This window comes from Haliotis rufescens, unplaced genomic scaffold (genome assembly GCF_023055435.1).
Source record: "Haliotis rufescens isolate VD_foot unplaced genomic scaffold, xgHalRufe1.0.p SCAF_4, whole genome shotgun sequence".
Lineage (NCBI taxonomy): Eukaryota > Metazoa > Mollusca > Gastropoda > Lepetellida > Haliotidae > Haliotis > Haliotis rufescens.
Window position 1 is genome coordinate 19,272,520 of NW_025964112.1, and position 23,164 is coordinate 19,295,683.

Genomic DNA, 23,164 nt, shown 5'->3' on the forward strand with positions numbered 1-23,164 from the left:
CGGGACGTTAAACCACAATTCACCACACCTTTAAATGAGATTAATATTGACGTCTCAGCTTACCGTGAAAGAAAGCCCACAGAAGCAGGTGGTGCAATGTAATACTTTTGTGAAACGGGCACGGGTTGCACAAACCAAAGATTATAATCGAGACGAATCGGGAACGCAACTCTGGGCGCTCTGTTGAAGGGTCCAAGTTAGGCCAAGAACAGAAATAATCAATATTAACCAATATTTCAAACAATAAAAAACGTGTCCCGAAATAATCAAGAAAAGGTCTTTTTCACAAAGATTATCCTTATCAATAAATGTAGTTTAATTAGAGACCATATAATATATATATGGTCTCTGGTGTAATTTTGTGAAAAACAAGCGAAAGTCGAATTCACATTCAAAAGAACGACGGTAAAAAAAAGATATAGACTATAAAATAAAAAGTTGATGAGATTGGCTTAAAAGCTTCAGGTGAAATGAAGTCTGCAGATGCAGGGAAGCAGGTCGTGAAATTCACTACTTTAATAAAAAAAACAACGATTATGAGTTGGCCAAACCAAGGATTACAAATAAACTGCCGGGGAATAGAAACTATACACTTGAAAATTGGATTTGACCAAAAAATTACAAACATTATCAAAACGTTGCTAGGCTGAAAACAGCCGCCGAAACACGACAAACTTAAGGTCCAAACCACAACCTGTTAATATGTATGTGCAGCAGTGAAAAATCGCTTAGCGCATTATAGGGTACCTGCAAAAATGCACCTGCAGAAATATGAAACATCACAGGTAATGAATTACACTAAATATATGCCACGATTAACTGCACAACAGAGAGAGAGAGCATTGTAGTTATGACGCAAATGGATACCAACTAGACCCAGTACACTTGTGCAACCATCGCCATAGTGCTTGAAAGTTACAGACAGATTGGCAGTAAACAACAGGACAGGGCATGATCAGGCAGACCGCTAAGGTGATCATTACTCCCATCATAGACAAACGGCTGTCGTTGCGCTATCCTCGCTTTGTGAAACGGGGCCTAGGTTCCTCACATCAACGAAACGACAGAAACAGCGTTAGGATATCGCATTATTCGACACAATTCGAGCCTGACACCCTTTCCGTAGAATGAATTTGACTCATGAACATGAATGCCGAAGATGGCACTGGGAAAGGACGCTGGCAGGTCCGTGTAGGGAGGACAATGCTTTTCTTGACGAAAGCAGATTCTGCTTATTCCATAATAAGGGTCGTGCTCAGGCTTATCGTTCCTGGGGGAAAATGATTGGCCCCAAGCTGCATCCAGGAATATGGAGACGGTGGGGTTGTGGTTTGAGGAGGAGGGGGGGAATTAGTGGCCACCACCGGAAAGGACTTGTCATCATCCGTGACAACCTCAACTGGCAGATCTAACGGACGTTCATCAACCATAGTGTTGCCGTTCCTTCGCCAACAGCAACAGGGAACACTCTTACAGCATACCATTAGGCCGCACACTGCAAGGGTTGTCCAGGTTTTCTTGGCTGCGCACAACATCGCCGTTCTTCCATGCTCGCACCCCACTGAACACCCCACTGAAAATCATCTGGTTCGTCAGCTCAGGAGGCGTCGTCATCCACCACAGAACCGTCAACAGCTGGAAACTGCACTGAGGGACGAGTGGCAACAGATTCCCAATGACTTTATCAGGCTGCTGATATTGATAAGGAAAAAACAGACCTTATCATATCCTGGCCTTTTGAAACCCAAGTTCTCTCCTCGTGATCGCCATCATATTGTACATACTGCAGGGTCATATTGAGTTACGTTAACAATGATAATTCCCTGACATGCTGTAGGTTCCTGGTTTGCTTCCCTGTGTGGATGTAATCTCTACCCAGACATAACTTACACATTCAATTAAAAAAGTTTCGCAGAAAGAGAAAGGGAAACATTGTTTGTGTATGACGGCAGTCGATTGTAACCATGTGCGTATTTCGTATCAAAGCTTTTTTCCTATTCTAAAGTGGAAAGATGAATAGTAACCTATCCGGGGAAACTGGATAACGCTGTCTTTGCGCTACATGTACACTGTATAGCCTTGATACGTTCATTTTTTTAGAAAAAACTCCTGAATCTGCCCTTTTCGTGACTATATAAATTGTGCCTCTCCTTGCTGATCTATTTCTTTATGCATTTCAATCGGAATTTCTGCAAATTGGCAAAATCAAATCATGCGAATTTGACCAAAACGTTCAACTTAAGCGTCAGCTATAACGATGATCTGATATTGTGCAATACTGGTCAAATAGCTAATTCCCATCCACTGGTTTTCCCACTAATCCTAGAAATAAAACAGCTCACTAAACCAACTTTTGACAACATTTTGCCACTTTTGAGTTGGAATCGAGCATGCTTTCCGGAAAGAAATCAAACACCTTCATACGGTTCTTGTTCAGTTGTTTGATTATTGTCACAGCATTCACCGCCGTTGTAAGATTATCCAATAGTTTTATGGAAGACATATAGAACACAGTTCAATGTTTTACGCATCTGTGACCAATATAATGTCCGATGCAACTCCTTTTTTAAACTTGTACCATAAGTATGTTCCCGAGTTTGTTCAGGTGAATACTTGACTTGCCTTTGCATGTGTTTGTGACGATGTATCAGGATCGCGACACCCGGTATCGTCACTACTTGATAGTAATTGAACAACACATGCTAATATGATATACTCAGAAGAGTGCAATTGGCCCTGACAGATATTTCCTATAATTATGGAAGAGTTTTTAGGCTTATCCGTGATACTTACGTTATTTGTATCAATAGATTGTATTAATCTACCCGAGGTATGCATGGTAGTTATACATATTGATGGCTGCTTGTATTGCTCACATTATTAACTTCCGTGGCTACTACTGGCTACTACTTTTGCTCTAATGGTGTGCTACAGGTTGTTATATGGTAGTTGATTTCTGTGTGATCACAGATTGTTAACAGATGCTTGTGGTATGGTATTGCTAGCTGCGTTAATACATGCCCATGATGAGGCAGTTGTATTAAAAGCTTCTTGTTGTATTGTACTTACAAAACGTGGTAAATAGCTACCCGCGGTAGGTTTATTGTTAATAGCTACTCGGGGTATATATATTGTGTCAATAGCTGTATGTTGTTTTAATAGCTACTTGTGGTACCGCAACAGGCGACTATGCTTGTCGTAAGAGGCGACTAACGGATCGGATAGTGCTCGAAGACTTGGTTGATGCATGTCATCGTTTCCCAATTGCATTGATCGATGCTCATGATATCAATCACTGGATTGTCTTGTCAAGGCTCTACTTTTTGCAGACCGCTGGCTATAGCTAGAATATTGCTTAGTACGGCGTTAGTATATTGTGTTAATAACTACTCGTGGTTTGTAAATTGTGTTAATTGGTACATATGTTGGGTTAATCTTCACGGGCGTTTTGTGTTAATAGCTACTCGTAGTATATACATTGTGTTAATAGCTACTCGTGGTATGTATATTATGTAAATATCTACTCATGGTATTATGTTGTGTTAATAGGTACACGTGGTATGTATATTGTGTTAATATCTACTCGTGGTATGTGTATTGCGTAAATAGCTTCTCATTGTATTACGTTGTATTTATAGCTACTCGTACGTGGTGTGTTTTTTTAAATGGTCGTTATTTACCGTACATTTACCTACACAGTAGGGAGAATAAACCATGAGGGGCGAAGTACTGAGTTTATTTCTGATATGATATAGCAACGTTTTATGTACAGCCTCTTTAAGTAAAGGGAAGAGAATGTATGGATGTCAACTTCTTTATTATGAGGAACACAACGTTTCGGAGTACATGCTTACTCCTTCATCAGGTGATTGAATGCTATGAGACAGAGAGCATATATATGTACCTGTAAGAACAACAAAAGTAATGAGATAACAAAAAGTGGAATCTTAACAAGGAGAGCCAACAGATAATTGGCGCTGATATGCAATTAGCAATAGACAATGGAAGCCAACACTTTACAGTAATTAGCGCTTAGGATGTTGATAAAATGTACAAGCTTGTTCCCCATAGATGTAGCTGGGCTACGCAGGTAAATATTTTGAAGCTTGTACATTTCATCATCATCATTAAGAGGCTGTACACAATGTTTATATTTCATATAAGAAATAAACGACACGTGGTCGTTGTTTATCGTAGAATAAAACACTGCAGGGAGGATAAACCTCCATGGGCTGCGCTCCTCATGGTTTATTCTCACTGCAGTGTTTTATTCTACGATAAACATCCACTCATCGTTTATTTCTTAAGTAATAGCTATTCTTGGTATGTTTATTGTGTTAATAGCGACTCGTGGTACTGCGTTGTGCAATTGGCTACTCGTGGTATGTATATTGTGTTAATAGCTACTCGTGGTAGTGCGTTGAGGAATTGGCTACTCGTGGTATGTATATTGTGTTAATAGCTACTCGTGGTAGTGCGTTGTGGAATTGGCTACTCGTGGTATGTATATTGTGTTAATAGCTACTCGTGGTTGTGCGTTGTGGAATTGGCTACTCGTGGTATGTACATTATGAAAGTGGCTGGTAGCTGTGTGCTGGTTGTATTATTAATGTATGTAATTTGTATTTGAATTTAATAACCGTTCGTGTTCTTAGTTGTATTAACATATGTTCGATTAGTGTCAATATGCTAATTAGTGTGTTGAATTTATTAATTATTAGATATATAAACGGGCTCCGTCCGTCCGTCCGTCACGTTTCGTTTTCGGAGCATAACTCAGAAACCGTTCAATATTTTTTCATGAAACTTTGCAGGTCTGTCAAGTACATGCTGAACTGGTGCCTTTTGCTATTAAGAAATTTTAGAATTTTTTATTTTTTACGTTTCCATGGCAACAAGATGGACTTAGGTTCTGTAAGGGTAGGGTTCGTTTCCGGAGCATAACTCATAAACCGTTCAATATTTTTTCATGAAACTTTGCAGGTTTGTCAGGTACATGCTGAACTGGTGCCTTTTGCTATTTAGAAATTTTAGAATTTTTTATTTTCTACGTTTCCATGGCAACAAGATGGACTTAGGTTCTAAACTCTTCTTTTTTTACAATTTCCATGACAAGTTCCACCTCGGTTAAAAGAGGTTAGGGTTTGTTTAGATTTAATTATGTCATAAAATCTGCAACAGGGGCGGGGGATATAGCCATGTTAGTGGCAAACTCTTGTTACTGTTTGTGCTGGTAGTCAGTGCGTGCTCGATGTATGTTAACGTCTGAGACCAGTGTCTCTTCCAGTTTCTTCCCACATTCAGCTGATACCCAGTGATATAACTGAGATACTGTTAAAAGCGGCGTTAAACCTTTTTCACTCACTCGATGTATATTGGTTGTAATGATAGCTGCTACCTGTACATGCATGTAAATTTTGTTGATAACTGTTCGAGCTGTTAGCTGTGCTAACAACTGCTCGATGGATGTTGTTTGTGGTATAGCTTCGCAGGTGTTGTTATTGTCTATACAGCTTGTTGTATTAGTGTTGTATCTGTAACTGTTTCGATGTCACAAGGACACAAATATAGCGAAACACACACACACACACACACACACACACACACACACACACACACACACAAAACACACACACAAAAAAAAAACACACACACACACACACACACACACACACACACACACAAAACACACACACACACACACACACACAAAACAAACAAACACACACACACACACACACACACACACACACACACACACACACACACACACACACACACACACACACACACACACACACACACCTCAATAGACAGTTTTAGCGAGTGTTTCGTGACTGGCCAGTCACTCACCCATATAACACCCATTCCACAGTCGGCTGAGTTAATTTTGTTTTTAAAGAGCAGCCGACCAGCCAAATGGTTTAACCGGTAAGCACAACTCAAGAGTAGCCATCATCAAAGGCGTATATATCTATATATGTCTTTGCCATCACAAATATTTCACTCATGAAACGTTGGAACACCCTGCAGCCGGCGTGACCTTTCAATCAAACAGGGATTTGCTCAAGTAGCACCTAGAATGTTTAGGCACATTAATTCTTTAAGATATATGACATACGTCGACATACATTTGTCAACATTTCGGGTTTTAACGAGGGCGTACTTCACGGGAGTCATATCATATGTACAGTGTAACGTAAAGCGAGTAGGGGACGAAGAATGTTCACTTCTATCTTTCAGCTTAAAACAGATTTTTTCGCACTTGAAATTTGTTCACATGAATCACCACGCCTGAAATACTTATTTTAGGCGTGTTACTGTGGTGAAATTCGTGATTTTAAGTGATCGTAATGTTCGGAGATGACAAACACTTCTTATGATCAAAAGTGTCAAAAAATCTGGAAAACTAATTGACAAAAGGAGAAAGCTGACTGCTTCGCAACTGAGCTCATGCCAAGTTTCATATTCTGTACTGTAGCAGAAGTATTGCTCAAATGGGAGTAAAATACCGAGAATCTTTTCATACGTCCCACATGTACATATTAGCGAACAGATTGACCTATAGTTTGTTTTTACGCCGCTTTAAAAATCATTTCAGTTACATCACGGCCTGTCGGTTTGATGTTGGAGGAAGTACCGAAGTGTTGCATGTCTTAGACGTTTAAGCACGGGTATTGTGCTGACAAAACATAGAAACATAATCAGGACGAATCTGGTACGCCTAAGGGACGTAACTCTGCACATCGAATTGCGTCGCCTTAGACGACTGCCAACGACCACCCCCAACACCACCCCCGTGCCCTTTTAGTCCCAGAAGAAAGCTCAATTCTGCCATATCGCTGTTTCCTCACTATGTTAAGTTTATACGCCGTGATATGACTACAAGGTTATTCCATGCAGCGTTAAACCAAACGCATACACACTTAATAACGCAAGCGCATGTTTTCACTGATCAGACCGCCTCCGTTAGTCTAGATCTGTCATACATACCCGGAAACATATATGTATAGAATATAGCCCATGCAAGTCTATAATATTTTGCAAGTCTAGATTACTGCAGTATCAGGAAAATGAAGAGGGTCTCTTGGCTCCTTTTTATTACACTTAATTACTATTATTTTTTCTTCTGAAAATATGTTCATTTCACAGAATAGATGTTTAATTTTCCCCCATGGTCTAGTGGTAGAGCCTCTGCTTGGAGAGCGGAAGGTCGGGGGTTCGATCCCCAACCGTGCCATACCCAAAGACGTTAAAAGATGGTACTTGTTGCTACCCTGCCTGGCGCTCGGCATTTAGGGGCTGAACAAGACTAGTCAGCTTGGAGTCAGTATACTGAGTGGGGTATTCCGGTTAAACTGCGGCATAATATCTCAGTGGGCTAGCAATATAAAATGGGCATTAGTCCGAACTAGAAAAAGCAGACAGACAGACAGACAGACAGACAAACACACACACACACACACACACACACACACACACACAAACACACACACACACCTCAATAGACAGTTTTAGCTTTTAAAAACTATTATATAACACTTATACAATTCATTCCCACTTAAAAAATGTGCGTTTACATTATAAAAAAAACGAGTTAAAGACCAAAATGACAGGGGCGTTATATGACGTAATGATAACAATCAGGTCCCTCGTGTACAGTGGAAGAACGGTGGAGAAATGTGAGCATCGACCTGATATGACCCCCCACTTCCGACAAACAAGACTCACTCTAGCTCTGTGCACGGTCAAGTGTGTAAGTTACCCTCACCCTCTTATAACACACTCCCCCCTCCCCCTCCAACCACCCCATGCTCTCCCCCTCCACGCTGCATTCCACGCATCATATGCAAGACCCGTCTGAATGCATTCCAGGTGACCAGTTCGGATGGTGGTCCCCACACTGCAGAGGTATATACACAAAAAGACAAACATACGAAAATGTCGTCTGCTATTCCGTTGTGTCACGACTCGCCTGTTCTCCAACTTGGAGGGAAAACGCTGTATCTTTTACATCGGTTATTGACAGGCTTTTCCCACAAATGAGACACTGATGAAAAAAGGTTTTGTAAAACAAATAAAAGTTTATCCCCTCAGAGCTACAAAGTTCCCCTGCTTCGTGCAACTTGATACGACCACGAAACATCGTCTGCTCAACTGCGCGCGAAGCTCTCGCGAACCACGAGCTCTTTAACTCGACTATCGAATATCGTCTGCTCCTCGCTTCCTAGCCTCACTCAGTCTGAGCGGTGCTCGTGTGAGGATCTTCAACTGAATTCACTGAGATTTAAGGATGGTCCAAGCTCTTTAGAATTGAATCGTCCAAGCTTCGTGATACCGTGAAGGTAGGACATCTTTCTCCAGCTCTCACGCCACACAATGCATACATTTTCAACCCAAGTTTTTTTTATGCATTAAAACAAAACACTAGCCTATGTAAATTTTGATAGCTTGTCTTTTAACTTTCGTATTCAATACTTTTTCAGCACGCCCTCTATGTTATTCTGTACAAGTGTGTATTTAACTACATTTCACTGTTCCTATGCAATGTTTACCTACTTTGAAAACGAAATGTCCCTTTCAATAAAGCAGAGTTTTTTCAGTAAAATGCTTTAAGCGTCATTAACCTTGTACAGGGACTTACGAAGATTTACGACATAACTGTGGTGGGTTAGACATTGTGCAGTTAGGCGGTTACCCCTGATGAAAATGACTCGTCAAGTTAGACAAGGTTCACGAATGCATTGACGCTGTGTGTAAGTAACACGACATAGTTTCAGCTAAAGTTCAAACATTTTGTGCAGGCGCGCGCATGTGCACTTACTATATTGACAGATTATTGCTTTCGCAATGTTTGCGACAGTAGTACTGTGTATCTTGCAGAAACAGAAATGAATCCCTTCTAAACACATAACCTCCACAGTTCTACAATCGATAACAGGTGTCCCTTGTGTAATTAGCCTCTGAAGTTTGATATTTCGGATAACCTCACTTTATCAAACACATCACACACCATTAACAGCATTACATATGTTTATTATTTTTTCTTGTTCATATCTTTATTTCAGGTTTAAATGTTTGCACCAGGTTCAAACGTGTATAATAAGAAGATGCTTCAAAAATAACATTAACGTATTGATATTTTTCGTGATACAGTGGTGATCACGTGTTACGTCCACCTAAGCATGTGCCCCTCGTCACTGTGGATGTGTGTACTAACCGTGATAGGTGCGATTTAAGTTTCTAATTATGGCGGGTTAGCTTTTGATGGATGTCCAAAATAATAAAATTCGGAGACATACCACATCGCTCGGCATTCTAGCGGAACGAAAATACGACTCTTCCGCGGATCCGTAGATTCAATCTTTATGTATCATAAAGTCTGTATTTTAACACGCCATCCCTTAAAAAACCTGTTTCAATAAAATTTTAGATTAAATCTCCTTTTGTAATATGAAAGTATTCAACGATGGGTTACTTTGATGCGGATAGTTTGTGTTATTTTTCTCTACACGTTTTGCTCTAGTACTGACATGGTCGACAGAGGGAGACAAGGGGATATGCTTTGCCCTATCCCTTTCTTTCATTCAATCACACATTTGTTGCATGTGTGGGTATCACATTCAAAATACATACTGGACTACCCCGTATCAAGATTAATCTTGGCACGTAGTAGGTGTAAAGAATGTATGGTATCTTTATTTGGATGCTTACCACCGAACATTTCTGAAAAACATGTTGACTTTGCTATGTATCAGATACAGAAACTTGCTGGACTTGCCAGGCTGGAATGAGTGGATGGGATGGATGGAGATGAACAGATAGGCTGGGAAGTAGAGAAGGGGCGGTTGTATTTAAGGGACAATATTAAGTTTCGGTAGGAGATCTGTAAGATTCAGGAAAACTTGAGAGGGTGGATGGATCTGAACTGAGATCTAGCTTTGAACAAGAGAAGTGGAGGTTTTAGTTATGGGAAATCAGTGATTAAGTAAAAGTTTAAGTAGAGCTAGGAGATCTACCTGCCTCTCCATTGTGTACAGCAGTTACAGTGAAGAACCGTACTAATTGTCTCTCGTCACGACACCCCCATGTGCGTATATGTTCCTATATCTATAACACAAATTACATAAATATACAGACATAGGTATTGTAAAATTTCCCCTTGAGGAGGACTTGAATCATGTTTTGTGATTCTGCATGTCAGCTCGTTTACTTCAGAGTGTGCCACGTCTCAATTCGCGCTAGATATGAATATTTTTTATGCAAATTATTGAAAATAATGATAAGGGTTACCCGTTTTTCAATGACAGTACACTGTGAGCCTTAAAAATGACTGCTTGTGCATCGGTTGTGTTGCAAGGAAACCCTATTAATTCAAACGAATTGAAAAGTTTTATCATGAATGGGTGTATCTATATGTGGTATATTTGAACAGCGCCTTGAAAATGTTGCAGTCAGTAAATAAAGAAATAAGTTCTCTATCGTTGGACAGTATTAATTCGGTTTTGAAAATGAATCTTCAAACGCCCAATGCGTGTTGGTTAATGTTTAAAGTTGAAGGATGTGAGACATACTTGACAAAAACTTTACAGGTATGATCATAATGGCGGAATACACCATGTAGACCCACAATGCATTGCATACCGTGCACAAAGTGCAGTGATTGTTTACATGGATTAGGCGGTCGGACCCAGTTTGAACAAGAAACGCATTCAGAGAATGTCTTTTATTTTGGACGTGGGATATTTCTTGTGCAGCCACGTTTAAATAGGGAAAGCTCTCAGCGTCTTGACTCAGGGAACAGGTTGTTCGAAACGATGCATGTCTTTTTAAAAACATGTGACTTGTGTATCCTTTTGTCTTAAAGAATTGAGGAAAATAGTTCACCTAACATGCATTTAAAAGATGTTCCCGGTAAGAGGGTAATGACTGAAGTGACAATTTGTTGTTCTAAAATATCTAGGTCCGTGATTAAACCAAACATTACGAACTATTTACTTCTGCTGACTTTCTCTCAACGCCTTAGTTTACTTCAATGGGTTTTTTTTCTGAGACACCCAACACCTCTAGCCGTCGCTTAGTTTAAACACTCTAGCATTTGAGGAGTTAAAAATTGCAGTCTACCCCTGTGTCATCTGTATACGATACGAATTAACAAATATTTACATAAAAATATGAACCTCGCGTGTAACACGTATGTCCCAGCATCTACAATAGATCACACCCCATTTTACGCAGCATTCGCCGATGTTTTGTAAACATTACCACATATCTAAGATTTTTTTCACTTGCGATGTTTAGTTAACAAAAACAGTAACGGCTGTGTCTACAGCCAGCACGAAGAACATCTTGCAATAAGTGACCATTCCAGGTATTTTCGCGCGTGCTAAAAGGAAGTTTAAGTACAGAAACCTCCTCTTTGCAGCCCCAATTTTGAATGCCCTCACATATAAGGCAACAATTAAAGGTCTTAAAATACAATGTTATTCTTGTGTTGGATTTGCGCAAACTGTTGTGGCCTGTTAACATACATAACGGTCGGCGCCCCCGCTTAATCCTGCGACGTGTCTTGGTCGTCATTGACGCGATGTCCTACTAATTAAAATGGGGAAGGTATTTTCGCTTCACTATTTGAAGAGATATGTCCTTGTCTATTTGAATTCAGTGTGTGCCGATTACATTAGAGCTCCCATAGCATTGTATCAAGGAGCATGGACCTTATCTAGGTTGGGTTTTTTTATGTGGGCGTATCTCGTCATTATACGGCATATCTTGTGACGGCTATTTGTTGTAGGTCACGTAAAGGTTCACCCAGACGCAGTTTTAATTCATTTTTTCACACTGTGTATTTGTGATCCCATAAGCAGCCATTACTTCCTTTAAAGACCTTGACCACGGTTGCGTTTACGTTTCATATCGAAAAGACTTGAAGTAGTCTAAAGGCGTTGTTGATAAATTACACGATAGCACACAACATTAAAGCGGTCTTGTGAAAAATTACACTCCTTATCAGTTGAAGTTGGAGATTATTGAGAAAGATATACTCGCATTATTATCAGTAGCCCAGCTAAAGAACTCTGTTCTCACTATAACGTTAAAACGTGTATACATGTAGAGGTTGGCCGGCGTCCTAGATACCATTTAAAACGATGAAAATATCATATTTGGCAAACTTCAATGAGCGTGATTTGTATAGGTATGATGTATTGGTATTTACGTTATATATTTGATGAACAGCTTTTTGTCAAGTTGCGCTTTTATTGGGTATGTTAAACGTCGTTCCATATACTTTCACGCCAGGATAAGTGGGCAAGCGGCCTTGTGACATCTCGAAAAAAGTTATTTTCCTTGGATATATACACATGGTTATTTTTTCTTGCTGCAAATCATGTCATCGCATGTATGAACCCACAAAGTGAATTAAGGTGCTGAAGCGTTCAGACTATCAAAGTGAGAAAACTTTATAGACCGATGCACCATAAGTCTTTGAAGCAATTATTATGAAGGAGTAATTAGAATGATTGAAAAAAAAAAAAGATTTGAACTTTCGGAACGATGATCACTTTAGTACAACTTGCTTTTCAATTATAGTATAATCCCATAATCTTTTACACTGGCATACTTGAAACATGTGAATGTCCTCAAAGAATATTTCATAATTACGTTTTTAACGTCAGCATTTTTCAATAAAAGTGTCGATCACATGACGTCCTCATCTGCCGAGTCAGCGGTTTTACCAGCGTAAAGCAGTTTCCCATTTAAATATGTTTTGTAAGGGGAGCGTTCGTTATCCGTGGAAGCAGAGGGTTAGTGAACTTGGGACATTAGGAACCATATCCAGCTTCGTCAGATTTAACGACCTTATCCAGTGTTTTCTCGGCAGTCTGGCTGTTGTCAAATCAACAGATGTCTAATCACATTTTGATGTTTCCCGTGTCACAGGACCAGGTGTTTTTCATGCATATAAAAACCCACTCGACTCTGGCGTTTTTCACGCCGAACAAGGGGTACAAATATGTTTCTCCATATGCATCTGGTTTTGTCGACGTTTAAATTCCATTTCTGTTCGTCAAACTATCTACATGTGTGTTCACTTAAAATTTGGCAGTCGCAAAAGTAACAAATATGTCAGTTATGGTTTTGTGTCAACTCAAATGCAAAGTTAACGTGGCTGGCAATCTGAGGATATGTCCTACCATTTCTGGAAATAACAGTGTCCCTGACAAGATCAAATATCTGCGAAGTAAAGTTGAAATGAATTATGAAAAATCGAGGAGCTGAATGATTATCGAACACTTCTAATGGTTCTGGAAATAACAGTGTCCCTGACAAGATCAAATATCAGCGAAGTAAAGTTGAAATGAATTATGAAAAATCGAGGAGCTGAATGATTATCGAACACTTCTAATGGTTCTATAAATGTGATATATCATCATTAGCAGGTCATTGTATGGTAATGTGGTCTCTGTATAGTCCTGTCTTGTCGTGAATTGCTGTGGAGTTGTGCTGTGATGATGTGTGGACGAGTCCATCACTTGACTGCATGTCTTGAGCTGGAGTAAAAGAAACGAGGGACACGCTTGTTCCTTGAACATATCATTCAAAGCACTTGATGCATACACAGAAGTCTACGGGAACAAATTTCCCCTTATGCGCCCCAACCAACCCCGCTACCATGAACAGGAGCTTGTGCGAGTCCACGAACACCAACCAACCACCTGACAACTACGAGCACAACAGATATTGGTGTGTAGCTGCCGTGACGTGGCTCGCGCCGCTTCTGTCGACCGCTCACTGCGTTGGTGGACTTGATGCGTTTACAAATTTGCAAGTTTAGCACAAAAAACGGTTTAACAGTTGGCTGACATTCCAAGAATGTCCCCAGAGTCACGACACGGGCTGGCGGCCTCCAGTCGGAGACTGCATTCAGCTTAGACTTTTTCTCCAGCCCAATTCTCTGAGAGTTTATGTATGTATCGTGAGCACTAAATCATGCTTTTGTAGAAATGAAACCTAATTGACGGCCACTTCTTTACTATTCCCTTACAACGGTTCGGGACGTTTTCCTACCAGTAATTCACGAATAACAGATGGTGACTAGACGACCAGCGATATGAACTTTTTTGTTTCCTTTTATTTATAACCCATATCATTTTCTAAATGTTGTCCATGAATTTCTAAAAAAAATGCTTAACATGTTTGTAGTTCGTGTTTCTTCGTGTACTAAAAATAACTTGGTACTGGATTATTCTCCGTTTAATATGAAACTGATGGTAACCTTTTATTATAACTGAAACTACCCTTGTAATGGTTTATCCAAACGCCTTATCTTATTTTTCCCAAACAACGAATAAGGATAAAAAAAACACCCATTCTTATTTGTCCCGAGTTCCGCTTCCAGGTGGATAACAATGCTTTCCCGACCGGAAATGTCCTGATACAACTCTCGCGAGAATTGACCTGCGTACGTGATATCACACGTTACGCTGGCGCAGAGGTTATCAAAAAGTATTACAAAAAACTCAACCTCGACTCGTTGGTTAAGCCGATATACCTTATACAAATATGAAAGCTATTATTCATAACAGAAATCGCGTGTCAACAAAATAATGGCTCATAGGTAAACTCCAGCAATTCGACAATTTCCATTTGATGAAATCGCATTTTTCCTCACTTCGCTGCAGGATTTGATGTGTATGCACTGTTAACTATTACTCTGCGTTTACAAGAGCTTTCCGGTTACATCCGGGTCTCGTTGCACGCAGCTGTGAGCGCTCTCCTACGAAAACAACCTCCATTTTTACTTTCGGATACAAATATTTGCTTTTTTTCATTTAACTTCGCGGGTCCTAATACATTAAAAGCAATAAATTTGAGCCGGCTTGAACAAACATGGGTGACACAGTCTCACGGAGGTTTCACAAAAGATTTCCTTGCGAATGAGATTTTAAACGGAGTTTCTCATCATCATTAACACCAGTCAGTCCACATCGACATTTAAAATGATTTACGTCGGGTGAGGCTTTGCGTGGTTTGTCCTACTGAAATATTCCAGACGATTACGTGAGTCTTCGAGGGGGGAATGCACATGATCGAGACAAGCAAATATCCTGAATGTTTCGACAAAGATTTCGAAACGTGGATATTTGCTTCAGATGAAAATAAACATATTTCCTCTTTGTGGATATTTTGTGGTATTACAATTTTGACATTGTACATTCACATGGTCATTGTATGTCCAATATTACATTTGCCACTCTTTATAATATGATAGAAGAAGAAGAAGAAGAAGAATATTTTATTATAGTGTCACCCGCTGTACATATAAAATGACAAGGCAAGAATGTAAAAATTCAGCGGCCGGCCAAAATGGCCTACGAGACACTAAAAGACTCATAAAAACACTATTTTATATATGTACACACCACATTTAATAGCAATTATGAAAATAACATTCATAATATTATCCCCCATACAAACATCCTATATACACACAACCACATCCATTCCCACATCCAGACCTTCACTCACAGCAGCTTACGCAAACCACGCAAACACACCCACACATTCAGACACACCCAAACCCTCATTGACATCACTTCAATCACATCCGAACCCTCGCTCGAACCCTCACCGTCACAAATCACTCTCACACACACCCTATTTCTTAAACACACCCTCACCTGTATCCGTTCCCGCATCCACACCAACTCCCTCATCCGCACCCATCAACCACGTCCTCACTCGCATCCTCATCCCTCCCCGTCTCAGCAAAAAAGAAGCACCAACCACGCACAAAGACACCAACAAAGTAACAATCTACCGCCGCATACACACACTCCCTCCCAACGACCCCCCCCCCCCCCCCCCCCCCCCCCCCCACACACACACACACACACACAAACACTCACACACACCCGCGACAACATGAAACAAGCACCCATCACAACCCCTCGGGCCAGCCACCCATCACAACCCCCACACATCAACCCTACAACACAGCAAAACATGATAGATGATAAGAATTATCACACGCACACAACTACCCAGTTTATTGTTTATGATATATATCTCACATAAAATATGACTAAAATTGCCCTTATAAGCTTTCACTGAGGAAGCCTCCTATCCCCTTTAAGCACATTTGTTTGCACAATGTCTTACTTCCATGAACATGGTGCTTAATTTTTGCGTAAGTGGATTCGGCATTTTGTTTAAATATGTATTTGGGACTACACTTTGATACAAACCAACGGAGATCAAATCAGAAGCAGAGCCATTAGTGATGTCATTTGATTATGACGTCATGGTAACAAATGACGTCACAATGGTCTGCAAAGCATTGTGATATCTCATGTGGGAGCCAGTTTTGGATGTTAAATGAACATATGAGTAATACAGATTCATAAGGCAGTGGGGATAATACTTCTTGAATCCAACACATTCGATTATGGAGACCGCCTCAGTGGTCTAGTGGAAAAGCGTCCGCCCCGAGAGCTGAAGGTCCTGGTTTCGATCCCCGGCCGCGTCATACCAAAAGACGTTTAAAGGTGGAACTTGTTGTTATCCTGTCTGGTGCTCGGCTTTAAGGGGCTAAAACAAGGACTGGTCGACTCGAAGTCAGTATACTGTGTCTGAGTGGGGTATTCGTGTTAAACTGCGACATGGTATCTCAGTGTGCTAGCACTATAAATCGGCATCAGTCCGGACCAGTACAAGCAGACACACACACGTGCATGTACGTCGCTACACAAGTGCAATAATATTGGACGCGACGTTAAACCCCAACCTCACCGTTTATGGACATAACCAAAACCGACGCAGTTTTCAATGGCAACCATATTTCATGTATTTATAGTTGTGGTTTATGGGAGGTTGGTATATGATTGCCCTTAATGTCTGGTATCCCCACCCAGTGAGATCCCACTGAGGGAGTATCGGATATAGAGATACGCTTTTAAAACGCTTGCAGGTATGCCTTGTGTTGAGAGATCCCAACCTGCTTCAAAAGTCCTGTCATTTTTATGGCCACATATGATTGAGATACTGTTTCATATCACCTGTGTTGATTTCTGGTCTACTTCCACATGTTGTTCTACGTTACTGAGAAATGTTTCAGGCATGGTTAGATTTTTCCTCTTCGAAACAGCCATTTGGCATGCATGTGCAGTCCGATTGGCATGACACGTATTTTTGTAACGGCTTGGCCTCTCTTTGAACTCAGGAATGATGCATGGTCGTCTGTTGACCTCCACGAATAGACTGACCTTGTCACATCAACATGGAAACACCGCTGGAATGGTTTATTAGTTGTCTGTGCATACAGCGTGCATCTGCTAACATACATCACTCCATGGTTCGACAGCTGGTTCTTTAGACAGTGCTTGCGTGCATATTCAGGTACACATGTACGCATTGTGGTTAAGATCCTTTCGTTTTTGAGGTGATTTGGTTGCCAACGGGTAAAGTGGACGTCCAAGGTTCGATCCTATATAAGTATGAAGTGGACCGTGGTACCCCCGTTGAAATATTGCTTACAAGTGGCATTAATCTTAATTCACAACATAAATAAATCAATGAGGCAACGTTAAAAAAGTCTTGTAACTTGGTGTATGGTAGTTGTTGTGGTTGAGTTGTGATGAACTTCAGGTGCCACAGTGCTTACCAACTAAACATCCTCCAAATAACTCACAACTATACATTCTATCTTCCAAACGATCAGCATCTTTTTAAGGTGAGAGCGAGTCACCAAACATTGCAAATTATGCATCCATAACTTGATGTCAAGGTGAGTTTTTATATGTCGTTTATCATGACAACAAATCATCGATTTGATCTATTGTTGAGAGTTATCGGCCTTGTTACACAGATGACCTTGTTATCGAGGTCATCAGCCATTTTCGATTCGATTCGTTGAGTCAGACGACAGGAGTGGATGTGTTTTCTGCAGTTTCAGTGTGAGGATCTAGACACGCTTTACTGACTTAATCTATAGACCAGGCTCCCGTTGTTCATATCTGATCCTAGCGCCATTAATGTTAAAGCTTTATCGCCTGTTAATGCCTCAGGTTATATACTGGACTACTGTCTGCTGAAATCAAAGGATAATAATGGAAACTTGTATGTGAATGATGCGTACGTCTTTACATTTATTTTCTCACCTTTTCATCCATCCATTTATAAAGATCATAGCGAAGGTAAGAAAGCGTCTATATAAACAGGCCTTACATAGGTTTTCGGAATAAAATTCAGTCACACGCTTGGGGTGGTAAGAGAGAATCATGCAAGTGACAACAGGAGTATACATATATATTAAAAGGATTAATGTACATGAGTTCCATGGTTATCGGTTATCACAGTCGTCATGGTATCAGAGCTATCGTATCACAATTATCAGAACCAATGCGCCACCACAGTTATCAGACGTTTCAGATTTTCAGAGTATTTCATTATCGGGGAAAAAATCACGATTAAGGTAAATGAAATCATCTATGCTCACATAAAATAAGGATTTAGTATTTTAGCATTGAATAAAAAAAACAGGTACAATGATGAAATGTGACTTTTTACGATTTCATGATTTTGATGATGTAGTCAGGTGAGATGGTGCAAAAGCCAGGTGTATGTAGCTCTAGAAATACTTTAAGTTTTTGGAGACCGATCCCGAATCACGTCTCTTTTAGGTTGACTTTGATGTCTGTAACTGGGTCATCCTGGTCAAAGGTCGCAGATGCCGTCTACTTGTCGGTAGAGTTTGCCAACAGCATCATACAACAACGTCGTACATCAAACAAGGGGTTGAGATGTTAACATAGCTCCCTACGGGGTTGTAAGGTCGGCTGCGCTTGATACAGAGGTTGTTTGCAAACTATTTTGTCCGTTACTTACGAACTCGTCCTTCCGGTCTCATGTGGCGGAGCATATTAAGTGTACAATCATGTAGATTTGACACGAATATTATTCAGATTAGAAAAGCTGTCTGCGATCTCAGTAATTAACCAAAAGATGGGTACATTTCTTTTCGAAACATATTACGTATTGGAGTGAGTGAGTGAGTGAGTATGGTTTTACGCCGCTTTTAGCAATATTCCAGCAATATCACGGCGGGGGACACCAGAAATGGGCTTCACACATTGTACCCATGTCGGGAATCGAACCCGGGTCTTCGGCGTGACGAGCGAACGCTTTAACCACTAGGCTACCCGACCGCCCCATTACGTATTGGAACTATTGACTTTGGAGTGAATCTTATGTGACCAGAATGTAAAAAAAACACACACCCTTTTATTTCATCGAGGGAAGACCTTAATGGGAGTGAGTGAGTGAGTTAGTGAGTATGGTTTTACGCCGCTTTTAGCAATATTCCAGCAATATCGCGGCGGGGGACACCAGAAATGGGCTTCACACATTGTACCCATGTCGGGAATCGAACCCGGGTCTTCGGCGTGACGAGCGAACGCTTTAACCACTAGGCTACCCGACCGCCCTAATGCCATTCAGAGTGTAATTATGTTCAAATGACTGGTTGCACCGGGTGTCTGTTCTAATGAACGCTTTTATCGTGTTTATTATATATGTGCCGTACTGGACCTGAGCCTTTGCTCTACGTATGGAACGCCTAAAGGTGGGTCATGGTTTAGAAACAATTTATGTATTATTTTGGGTATACAATTTCATTGACAGACGAATAGTGGCCCACTCTTTCACCATCACCACCACCGCCGCCGCCCGATATCTCCACTCAATAATACCACCATCATGCAACACTATCACAACACTAACCCACCACAACCGCACCACCACCCCACATCGTCACCACACGGCCCCACCCCACACCATCACCACACACCACCACCACCCATAAATACCATACCACCACCCATACCATCATCCCATATCAACAATCCACACTACCTCCACACCACGCCACGCCACGCCACGCCACGCCACGCCAAATTATGCAAATCAAATATGTGTTTTCACTTTGTGTCAATATATAGAAACCACATGAGATAAAATTATCAGCTTTTACACCTTACCATGACGTCACTAGAGATACTGGTGGGTTTGCTTTTGTTTCATTTTCAAAAGGAAACAGAGTGTTTAAGATATCTAAACTGCCATTTATTACACGTGAAATTTAATCCGCCACTGTCATCCATTCATACAAATCATCCATGTGTATATGTCAGCCATTAGCACATATCAAACATTTGACAATTCTATTAATACTTTCATGCCTACATATTCCGTCTGACCTGTGAAGATCAGGGTCAGAATAAGTCTTCAGCAACCCATGCAAATCGCAAGAGGCGACTAACTGGATCGGGTGGTAAGGCTATCTGACTTGGTAAGTGCAAGCTATCGAATCCAAATTGCGAGGATCGATGCTCATGATAGCAATCACTGGATTGGATGATCCAGACTCGATTATTTACAGACCGCCGTCATTTACCTGGCATATTGCTGAGTGCGGCGTTAAACAACAAACAAAACAAAACATATTTCGTCCATTGTAAGGCTTTGATAGAGTCAGCAATGCGATCACCTCATGGTCTATTCAGCTCATGTTTCTAATTAAAGTAATAGCACATCGATACGTGGTCCATTCATGCCCTACATCTGTCACGTGGCTCGAGATGAATGAAGCGCCACCTGTGTGTCGGGATTTGAGCCTCGCTGTGAACGCGGTCACTAACCTTGTTCATTTTAGGAACAAAAACACTCTTTCAATAGTTCACGTGATCTCGGGTTTCAACAGACTTACAACGATATGTTAACCCGTCTTGAGATCCACACGGGTGATAGGTCAAATGTACAGTTTGCTCTTCTTCAAATATACCAGGGTGCTGATCCAGATAATCAGAAAGTACCGCGGCTATTACCAGATTTGCAAATCAAATGTCGTCTCTAAAATGCACTAAAGGGATACGTGAAAATTATATCCGCGGTTTCACAATGATGGTCTTTGACTTTATTTGAATTGTCACAAGGGATATAGGTCCTTGGTATCAGTGTTGTTGTTGTTTTTTTTGTAAGCATCTGTGACATTTATGCGACTTGTAGAATGTATACTGTTACGAAAGGTTTCCGCCAAGGTGATCTCTCTTCAGCTGCATTATTCCCGGGAATGCGCGGGCATGATTATGTAGAGAAGATTTTTTTAAATTTTTTTGTTACAAAACGTTTGTTTCAACTTTCAACTTTAACGTAATTGAGGCGAAAGCCTTGTAATTTCTGAGTTCAGCCAGTCGTCCAACCGGAGCCAAATGCCACTATCTATGCTCTTTCTATGACGGATTTGGAATTATAAAATAAACAACTTCAAGAAGAAGGTTAAGAAACGTAACTGTTAACGTTTTGAACAATATTTGATTGGATAGAAAATCCCATATCAGAGAACTTCTCTGAACGTAAAGAAATATTACTGTTCAAGTATTGAACAACCAGCACATCCAAATAAGCTGACGAACCAAGCAACTTTGACCGTGCTACACAAATATACTCTTCAAAAAAGGTAGAGGATACTCGGAAAATAATTTACAATTTCCAAAACTCCAAGATATAAGTTTCTGGTAATAGTTGTATGATGATAATGAACGAATTGGGAAATAAATAAAAAGTAAAAGTTTGCAGCAGTTTAATTCGCCGTTCGAGCTCGAGTTCTGGTTTCGGATGCTTTACTCTTGTCGTTGACTTAGGACGTCCTAAACGGGGCCGAGCGTCATTATTCTTGGGTTTGTTGGAACCTATTCCATAGTCTGCTAATCACAGACAGTGAACCATGAAAGGTATTGACCACTGCACTCTGACTTCTGCCAGTTTCCAGTAAGTCAATAGCCCGTAGACGCTCAGCGCGTTTTTGCAGACGCCTCATAAAATCATTTTGTTTCTTTGTTTCTTTGTTGTTTAACGCCGCACGCAGACATGTTCCAGCTATATGACAGCAGTCTGTACCTTTTCGAGCCTGGACCAGACAATCCAGTGATTGACATCATGAGCATCGATCTACGCAAACATTAACCAAGTCACCGAGCCTGACCACACGATCCCGTTAGTCGCATCTTACGACAAGCATAGTCGCCTCTTACAAGCATGGGTTGCTAAAGACCCATTCTAACAGGGGTGAACGAAATCAAGGAAATCACAACTGCATGATATTAAGCAGAATCAGTAAGATTGACAGAAATTACGGTCCTCAGAGATTAATCGACCCTTCTTGAGAGTGTGAAAATCAGGAATGGCACAATACCACATGTATGGCGCAAACTATAAGATGTGTTTTGGTGTTAATTTTTACAGACAAAAACGTTCTTTATTTTGGTGTTTGTCGTCAACTCTTATCTTTGTTCTAATATTGGTATTAACATGTATGTCATAATTCCCTACTTTTTTATTGATTGCATGTTAACGTACCCTGATGGCGTGGTACGTTGGTCATGAAATAAATCACAGGTTTGTCTGGACCAGAGTGGATTTTTTTACCGGCAGCCATGATAGGAGTTCGAATATTGCTGATTGTGGCATGAAACAACAAACAATAAAATGAAATCTTTTGTATTTTGGCATTTCAGTGTACTGACAACTGATGTCGACACTGGGCTGTACAAATACAACAGTGTAACGTTGTCTTATCTTAACAAGACACCTTTATTCCCTCAGATATGCATCTGGAAAAATGTTAAGCACCGGTTTTTGTATTAACTTTAGGTATCGGTGGTATCTTGTTTCTATCAATGTTCTGTGTATATATGTAAGATAGCTGCGCAATATATCGCAAAGAACAATGAAGTATTTTTATTTCACGATAAAACTTTGTTCTATCATGACGTCATTTCTGGAGATTCGAACATGCTCTCGCAACTGGATGGCGTCGTAAATTGGACGACGGTGTTTTCGAGAGGGAAGTGTCCAGTGAGTTGTTTCTCATAGGTGTAGCTGGGCAACGCAGATGAACACATAGGACAAACGCTATCATTCAAAATATATGACAATCGGTACTGGGAAAAAGGTACACGTGTTCGACGTGAAAACTGAGAATACCTGGGATATAACAAACATAACCCCCCTGTTCATAAAATGGACTTGTCCGTCATGGCCGAAGTCGTGAAGTATTCATTATTTAAATACGTGAAAATACTTTATAAGACTGCAATAAATGTTG

At 40.5% G+C, this 23,164-nt stretch overlaps 1 protein-coding gene across 21 annotated transcripts in view; it reads left to right on the forward strand.

Moving 5' to 3' along the window:
- Positions 1–8,206: 8,206 nt before the first annotated feature.
- Positions 8,207–23,164, forward strand: part of LOC124132118 — a 239,477-nt gene continuing 224,519 nt past the window's right edge. For 12 of the 21 annotated variants that reach the window (XM_048382600.1, XM_048382604.1, XM_048382610.1 and 9 more), the window contains exon 1: positions 8,207–8,345. The gene's annotated coding sequence lies outside the window, so the exon portion shown is untranslated. The remainder of the gene's footprint in view (positions 8,346–23,164) is intronic. The other 9 variants (XM_048382627.1, XM_048382619.1, XM_048382622.1 and 6 more) reach the window with 2 other exon arrangements.